Source organism: Amaranthus tricolor, chromosome 5 (assembly GCF_026212465.1).
Source record: "Amaranthus tricolor cultivar Red isolate AtriRed21 chromosome 5, ASM2621246v1, whole genome shotgun sequence".
In the NCBI taxonomy this organism is placed as follows: Eukaryota; Viridiplantae; Streptophyta; class Magnoliopsida; order Caryophyllales; family Amaranthaceae; genus Amaranthus; species Amaranthus tricolor.
In genome coordinates this window covers 7243153-7253152 of record NC_080051.1, presented here as the reverse complement: position 1 = coordinate 7253152, position 10000 = coordinate 7243153, and positions in this window count along the sequence as shown.

Genomic DNA, 10000 nt, shown 5'->3' with positions numbered 1-10000 from the left:
TCCCTGTTAATCATTACTTCGATCCTGAAGGCCAACACAATAGGACCGAAATCCTATGATGTTATCCCATGCTAATGTATACAGAGCGTATGCTTTCTTTGAGCACTCTAATTTCTTCAAAGTAACAGTGTCGGAGGCACGACCCGACCAATCAAGGCCAGGAGCGCATCACCGATGATAGAGGCGAGACGACAGGTGCACACCGCAAGGCGGACCGATTGTACCACCCCAATGTCTAACTACGAGCTTTTTAACTGCAATAACTTAAATATACGCTATTGGAGCTGGAATTACCGTGGTTGCTGGCACCAGACTTGCCCTCTAATGAATCCTCGTTAAGTGATTTAGATTGTACTCATTCCAATCACCAGACTCTATGAGCCCGGTATTGTTATTTATTGTCGCTACCTCCCCGTGTTAGGATTGGGTAGTTTGTGCGCCTACTGCCTTCCTTGAATGTGGTAGCCGTTTCTCAGGCTCCCTCTCTGGAATCGAACCCTAATTCTCCGTCACCCGTCACCACCATGGTAGGCCAGTATCCTACCATCAAAAGTTGAAAGGGCAGAAATTTGAATGATGCGTCGCCTGCGCTTAGGCCGTGCGATCCGTCGAGTTATCATGAATCATCAGCGCAACGAGCGGAGCCCGCATTGACCTTTTATCTAATAAATGCATCCTTTCCAGAAGTCGGGGTTTGTAGCACGTATTAGCTCTAGAATTACTATGATTATCTGAGTAGAAGGTACCATCAAACAAACTATAACTGATTTAATGAGTCATTCGCAGTTTCACAGTCTGAATTAGTTCATACTTACACATGCATGGCTTAATCTTTGAGACAAGCATATGACTACTAGCGAGATCAACCAGGTAGCACCCCTCGATCGACATCAGCACAGATGAGCCCTCCCATTTGCATGAGATGGTCAGCTCGTACTAGATAGTCGTTCACGCTTAGCGTACAATGCTTGATTTGGGCATGGAACGTGTCCATGTCCATCCCCAAAACAGCATTCTGCATCCCTAGGCACCACTATGGACTATGTAAAAGTCCGGTTTAAAGTGAACCAAATAGTCATATGTAAATATAAATTCCGGGTCATGCGTAGGAAATTTAAGTTAAATTGTATATAGAATCGATGACGCTCTAGAGATAAAGAAATAAGCAAATAAAGATAGCAACAACAATTTAGTGAAAGTCTTAAAGGTTACAACTTGAGAGACTAAGGGCCTCTTCACAACCATATTCTAATTTAAAATATAAACGCACTTGCAGAAATTAATAAACAAGTTCAACGACAAAATATCATAGTTCGAGTACGACAGTCAACTTATTTACAGGTTCTAATGTTGGAGTGCTCACACACTATTGCCGCCTGCAAATCGACCTGCTAGTTTTCGAAAGACAACATCATAACAAGTTCAAAGAACATAAACCCGCACACGTCAGAGTCATTATACAGGTTACATACAAACAATGAGTTTATCCTAACATGCAAAGGCTCTAATATTAAGATGTCATTATTGTCTTTCCAATTCCCAACTCATGTCGTTGCCAGTCCAGTTTGGGTCGCCAGAGTAATATTAAGGTAACCTTCGGCCTAAGACGTTTCCTTTCCAATTCGGGTCGCCAAAGGTAAAGTATGCATACCCCCATGGTGACCGTAATGATCCAAAACTGCTATAGGAATGAAGAATAATAATAATTCCAATCTATATGGGTAACCAACATAACCATCCTCAAATTTCCAAGTTAAACTCTTTTCTAATTATTTTTGGTGCTTAAGCCTTAAGTGATACACAAAATCACATCATAGAATGAGTATAACATTAATGTAGCTAACCAATTAAATAAGTATGGTCGAAGCGTGTACCTTAAATACACGGTAAATTAATCAAAGCACGCCACAAAAGAAATCTCAACCCCTTATGAATCGAGATCCTAGACACAACCACACATACAAAAATCACGTATTAGTACGTGTTTACACAACCAATCCGCTTTATACTATCAAGGCGTCACTAAAATTCATAGTTTTAAATGATTAAACATTAATCTCAATAACTTCTAAATTTAAAAATGCAACCAGAAACTTTATTGGCCATTTGGACAGTTTTGAAAATTCAAACAAAAAATCTGACTTCACCACTGCGTCCGAAAGACATCAATTATGTTGGTAACTAAATTTCATAATTTTTAACGCCGATTTACTACTTTTAACTAATTTTAGCGTTTAAGTGACCTTTAATGCAATCAGTGAACGAAGCGACAAACAAAACGCACTTGAATGTCGAGGTTCGAGGCACACCCCTCGAGACACACTTACTGTCTAAAATTTTTTTAAAATTAATTTTTTTAGTTTTTTATTTCATTTAAATATTTATATTCCTTTAACTCCTTTATTTTAAATTCAATGATTTCTATTCCCAATGTTTACAATTCAACACATACTACCACAAATCATTCTTAATAATGAAATAATAAAGATATGAGTATCCACACATACACAAATCTCAACACACAATTAATGACAACATATAAAAAAATATATAAATAATTATATTAAAACATTTCTATTACTCATTAATTATATAAAATATTATATATATATATATATATATATATATATATATATATATATATATATATATATATATATATATATATATATATATATATACATACATATATATATATATATATACATACATATATATATATATATATATATATATATATATATATATATATATATATACATACATATATATATATATATATATATATATATATATATATATATATATATATATATATATATATATATATATATATATATATATATATATATATATATATATATATATATATATATATAAAATCATGAACATGACTTCTATAGTTAATTGAAATTTTGCTAACGAAACATAAATAATTTATAACTACATACTCATCCATAACTCGTCTAACAAATTAAGATTTTATTAAAGAATTAGGATTTTATAAAAAAAAATAAAAAACTTTATCAATCTAAATGTACGAACACAACCCTTCTAACATTTATATTTTGTTAAAAGTTTATTAAGTCATGGAAAACTAAACATGAATATGAACAAACCATATAAAGGTAACACATGAATATAATTCTTCCAACAAATTAAATTTTGTTAAAGAATTATAAATCATTAAACAAAATATATATAAACTTATCACATGAATATAATTTTTATAACAAATTAAAATTTTGTTTAAGAACTACAAATCATAAAAAAAAAACTATATAAACATAACACGTGAATATAATTCTTCTAACAAATTAAATTTTGCTAAAGAATTAAATCATGAAAAACATTTTTTTTAACAAATTAAAATTTTGTATAATAATCACGGACTTACAATTTTCAAGGATTAAGGATTAAATTGCCCAATCGAACACCCAAAACAACACTCATGATTTTTTTCTCACTTTTCTCTCTTTTTCTTTAAAATGGTCAAAAAAATAGATCTAAAATGGTGAAGAAAATTTCTGAATATTTTAGTGAATTTCAAATGTCTTTTGACCCTTCAAAGCCTAATTAAGCACATTTAAATCTCCCCTTAATTAGTTAGTCTTAATACCACTTAATTGGGCATTTAGGGAGGAGTTACAAATCCCCCCAATTCATCCAAAGCAACCGACCACTTTGTGATTTTTCTTTTTTTTTAATTTTTATTGAATTACCTTATTGTTGGGTTTAGTTGTTATCGTTAAGCGATAAACTTTTTATGCAACAAAACAAGTGTGCAACAAAGGTATACTCAAATAATTATTTAATATATTTAATCGACTAATTATTTATTACTAATTAAAATTGTTTTTAATCGATAAGTTAATGGGCTACTCCCCTTAAATGAAGTTACGCCCTCGTAACTTGCACAATGACACAGAAACATAGAACCCACAAACATAATGCAGATAGTTGATAACAATTAAACAACTCATACAGATAACACACCAATATAATTCACAACACAACACTTGTTAAATGACAAGTCACAACCCAAATCGATTTATTTATTAATTCGCGTGAAATTCCTATCGCCTTCTACACTCCTTTAGGAAGTTACGTAACCGTAACTTTACTAACCTGAAATAGGTGCGGGTACTTCTCACGCATGGAGGTTTTGGTTTCCCACGTAGCCGCCTCACGCTCATGATTTGACCATAAAACTTTAACCATTGTAATATCTATCCTCCACGTACTACGGACTTTCGTATCAAAAATCCGAACAAGTTGTTCAACATAAGACAAGGTTGTATCTAGTTCCAAAGGGTCGGGGTCCAAGACATGAGAGGTCGCTGCAAAAGATCTTTTTAACGAAGACACGTGAAACACATCATGAACTTTTTCCAAGGAATTGGGAAGAGCTAACCGATATACCATCTTACCCCCTCGTTCCAAAATCTCATAAGGACCAATAAACCTAGGGCTCAACTTTCCACGAGCACCAAAACAAACTACCCCACGCATCGGTAATACCCGTAGCAACACTCGATCCCCTACTTCCAACTCTTCTGGACGACGCTTTAAATCAACATAAGACTTTTGACGATCTTGTGCCGCTTTCATTGTATCCCTTATTAATTTCACATGCTCCGTCATTTTAAGTAACAAATCGGGTCCTAAAGTCACTGCTTTAGTGAAATCGTCCCAATACACCGGGCTTCGATACGACGCCCATACAAAGCCTGAAATGGAGCCATCTGAATTGTCGCCTAGTAATTATTGTTGTAAGAAAACTCGACAAGATCCAAATGGTCATACCACGACCCTTGCCACTCCATGGAAAAAGCACACAACATGTCCTCCAAAATTTGGTTTGTTCTCTCTGCGGATGAAATGATGTACTATACAATAATGTAGTGCCCATAGCCTGCTCTTCCAAAAGTGCGTCAGATAATGAAGAGTCAACTCTCTTAAATGATGATAGTTCAAACACATATTAATTAAACAAATAAATTAAGTAATTATATTTAGTTGTTTAAGTCGCTCTAAAGTCATATTAAATATGAAGTGAATAATTGATATATATTTTAAGTCCTAAATATAAAAATATGTTTAAATGACTTAAGTTTATCTTAAGGTTGATTTTATAAGTTTTGAAATAAGTTTAAATGGTTTTAAGATAATTATGTTTAAGATAAGATTATTTTAGTCATCATCATTAGAAATATTTTAGTACGTCAAAGTATATTAAAATTAACTTTGAAATATTTTAATAGGTCAAAATATATTGAAATTAAGTTTGAATTAAAATATAAAGTATGTTTGAATATTTTGAATATATCATTATACGTTTTAACGTTTAGATATATTATGTTATTAAATTTGAATTTGAATTTAAAATGTGTGTTTAAGATATTTAGATGATTAAATGTTAATGTATAAGTTTCACATGTTTTGTAACTAATAATACACGGTATATATTTGAAATTAAATAAGTTGTTAAGCTATGCTAATTAAAGGTCTTCCTATAAATAAGATGATAATTTAAATTGATACTAAAAATAGGAAAATACAACTAAAATTAATACTAAAAATAGGAATTAATTTTTGAATAATTATTTACACGTTGAATTATCTATTTTTGCTGAGTTTTCAATATCTTGTATGAGTTCTAATGTGGCAGCACAACATTGGTTATTAATAACACATTACAGCACACAATGATGTAATTATATGAGCTGTCAGTGCAATGTCAGTTTGAGTTAAAGTTCAAGATCTTGAAGACTGGCACAGATTAACCAGATCAACGAAATTGGCGGATGAAGCTTTCTTACTCTTCAAGGATATGTTGACGCGTGACATATATAAATACAAGGCTTCATTCAAGAATTAAGATTGCACCTCTTCTTAAAATTTTCTCTCTTGTTGAAATAAGATCTAGTATTCTCTAAGTGTTCAAAAAGATTTGTAATTCTTAGTTCATCTAGCTCTACAATTTGTAATAGGATTAAGTGTTAAAAAGAGTTGGAATTTGCATTGATTAATACGCCTAACCATAGAATACTTTTGAAAGTATTTAACTTGTAATCTCTATTGTGAGATTAGGATTTGCTTTTATTAAGGGACTTGCAAGACATTCTTCAAGGTTGTCTTAAAGTCTATTAATAAAAGGCGTTGAATCCTACGGGTTGGAAGAGAACCTATAGGTGGGGAGTAGGTTGTTTAAAACCGAACCTTGTTAACATATCGTGTGTTATTGTTTAAGTTTATTTCCGCACATACGTTATAGTTTTATTAATCGACCTAAAGCTGTTCCAGAAAACAATTTAGAAAGGTCACCCAAGCTCTTGAGCTAACCTTTCAGACAAAAATTTTAAACAGGCATACTCTCTATTCACCCCCCCCTTTAGAGAGTATTCGACCTCCTATCAACTTTCAGATAACGTGTATCTCTATCAGACACAATTGTACGAGGTATACCGCGAAATCGTACGAAATATTTAATGTAAGCACCAGCCAACTGTTCCATCACCCAACGATAATTCATAGGAATGAAACGTGCAGATTTTGTCAATCGATCCACTATGACCCATTAAGCATCATTACACGACTTTGGTCGACGCAAGCCCACAACAAAATCTATCGATATGTCATCCCACTTCCACACCGGTATGTCTCCAAAGGTTGTAGCAAACTATCCGGTCGTTTATGTTCGCTCTTAACCTTTTGACAGGTCAAACATCGCGCGAAACATACTCCGCAATATCCTTCTTCAAACCCGACCACCAAAACATCAGTTTAAGATCTTGATACATCTTTTCACCTCCTAGGTGAAGAGAAAACTTTGAATTATGAGCTTCATCTAAGATACGCTCTTTCAAAGTCGGTTCTCCCATCGGCAAACACCACCGGCCCTTAAACCTCAAACCTCCATCCTCATGAATAAAGAATCCCTCTGCTTTTCGTTCGCGAGCATGCTCCTTTAACTTTATAAGTTTATGGTCTTTATCTTGCAAACTCAGAATTTCCTCAAAAAACGAGGGTTGTATAGCTAAAGCAACCAGACACTGTTGCAACTCACCTTCTCGAATGACTGCCAAATTCAATCTAGAAAAATCTTGATTCAACTCCTCAATCCCATCAAGAGCAGCCATTGTATGACTAGACTTCCTACTCAATGCATCAGCAACCAAGTTTGCGCGCCCCTTATGATACAAAAATTCTAAATTATAATCTGTCATCAACTCCAGCCACCGACGCTGCAGCATATTCAGGTCACTCTGACTGTAAAGATACTTCAGACTCTGATGATCGGTGTAGATTTTGCACTTAACTCCATTTAGCTAATGTCGCCATCTCTTGAGAGTGAAGACTATAGCGCCTAACTCCAAGTTGTTAGTAGGATAGTTAACCTCGTGTGTTTTTAACTGCCGTGAAGCGTAACTGATCACTTTACAATCTTGCATAAGCACGCCTCCCACTGTAAACTGTAAAATCCAACTTAGGATCAGGAAGAGTACGGATAGGGGCCGTTGTTAACCTTTCCTCCAAAGTCATGAAGGGTTGTTCACTCTCGTCAGTCCACTTAAATTTCTTCTCTTTCTTCATTAACGAAGTCATAAGCCGAGCAATGCGCGATAAATATTTGACAAAAAGACGCTAATACCTAGCCAAGCCTAAGAAACATCGTACTTTTGTGACATTCGTTGGTGACGACCAGCTCCGCACCGCCTCTATCTATGCCGGATCCACCGAAACACCCTCTTTAGAAAGAAAATGACCCAGAAACGACACCTTCTCCTACCAAAATTCTTACATCGACAGCTTTGCGTACAATTTGTGTTCTTGTAGAGTTTGTAAAACTAACCGTAGATGTACCTCATGATCATCCCAGTCCTTGGAATAAACCAGTATGTCATCAATGAAGACTATTACGAACTATCCAGGTAAGCACTAAATACATGGTTCATCAAACACATAAAAGCAGCTGGGGCATTTGTTAACCTAAAAGGCATCATAGTGAACTCAAAGTGTCCATAACGTGTCCTAAAAGTCGTCTTATGTATGTCTCCCTCAGCGATCCTTAATTGGTGATAACCCGACCTCAAGTCAATTTTTGAAAAGATACCAGGCTCCCCTCAATTGGTCAAACAAATACTTTATTCGGGGTAACGGGTACTTATTCTTAACAGTCACCTTGTTTAACTCCCTATAGTCAATACATAACCTCAAACTACCGTCCTTCTTTCTCACGAACAGCACCGGAGCGCCCCAAGGTGAAACACTTGGTCAGATCTAACACTTATCCAACAATTCTTCGAGTTGAGACTTCAATTCCTCCATTTCATTTGGGGCCATGTGATACGGGGCCTTTGAAATTGGTCCCGTTCTAGGCACCAAGTCTATCGTGAAATCAATTTCTCGTTGAGGTGGCATGCCGGAAATATCATTAGGAAAAATATCCACGAACTTATTCACAACAATAATTTCATTAGGGTCCACCTCCTTTTTCCCCTCCTGACTAATGTGACATAAGTATAAAGGATGTCCTTGTCTCACGAGTCTTTGCAACTTTAAGGTTGACACTAAGTTCGTTTTAGGCCGCTTGTAATATTTCTTATACCGAATGTTTTGCCCGAGTGGTCCTACTAAAAACACTCTCTGTTCTCTACAATTAATTGTAGCTTTGTATTTTCCTAACCAATCCATTCCCAAAACTACCTCCAAACCCTCCATGTCTAACACGTACAAATTACTCGGAAAGACAACTTTCTCTATCTTTAAAGGTACATCCTTATACAACCTATCACAACTATATAATTTCTCTAAGGAAACAGCCATAGCATATGATATTTTTTTCAAATGTTTCTAAATTCAATTCTTCTACTTTACCTTTTGCAAGAAATGAACAAGTTGAACCCGAATCAAACAATAAATTAACAGTTTTAAAATGGATGGTGAACGTACCTGTAACCACATTCGTTTACTGGTCAGCTTCCCTTGAACTGATCGCAGATGCTTGTCCACCAGCCGGTTGTGCGTTCATTCCTCCCCCCTGGTTTCCCACACGTTGCAATCCTAAACCTTCAACCCGGTTTTCTTTCGTCCGACCCTTTCCCCCATTAAATTGGTGTTGGAATCTCTTACCATTGTTACCATGATGACCTCCCCCAGTTTGTTGGTTGCCTTGTTTCCCAAAGGTGCTCTGATTTTGTTGCCGGTGTTGTTTTCCCGGCTGTCGATTCTCACTTCCTTTCTTTATGTAGCACTCATACTCCCTATGCCCCCTCTTGTGGCAGGAATCACATTCAACCAAATTCCCTTCACAATCTTTCCCGGGATTGTTTTTCTTGCACCTCCTGCAGAATAACTTTCTTTCCATGCCATCCCAATCGAGCAATGGTTAGCAGACCACACTTCACTCCTAAACCCTACATTCACACTCAAACTATTCCCTTGAAAACTTCCAAAGGTCTTTGGCTTCTTCTAATAGAAACCTGACGGTGCTCCTTAGCTAACCATTTCCTTCCTCTTCTCCATAGCATTGACCTTCTCATTTTCTTTCTCTTTTAGAAAGATATTCCCTACGTCAGCTACACGCTTATACAACTGCTCTAACGTGCTATAGCGATCACTTTGGATATGTTTTTGAATATGAAAAGATAATCCCAGTTCAAAGCATTGCATTTTCTTCTCTTTAGTGAGTACATCATCTGGACAGTATTTGATGTACTCCATAAAATTGTGGTAGTATGCATCAACACTCAAACTACCTATCTCGAATCGAACGAACTCATTCAACTTGTCCTTTCTCACATGCAGCGGGTAAAACTTCTCCCGCATAACTTTCTTAAACATACCCCAATCCGAACCCCCACCAGTTTGCTCTAAAAGTCCGGCCTCACTGTTTGCCCACCAATAGTCGGCTTTCCCATTCAAATAGAAAGCAGCTTGATTGACATTCAGTTTCTCCGGGCACTCTACCACATCAAAGAGTTTGTCAAACTCCCTT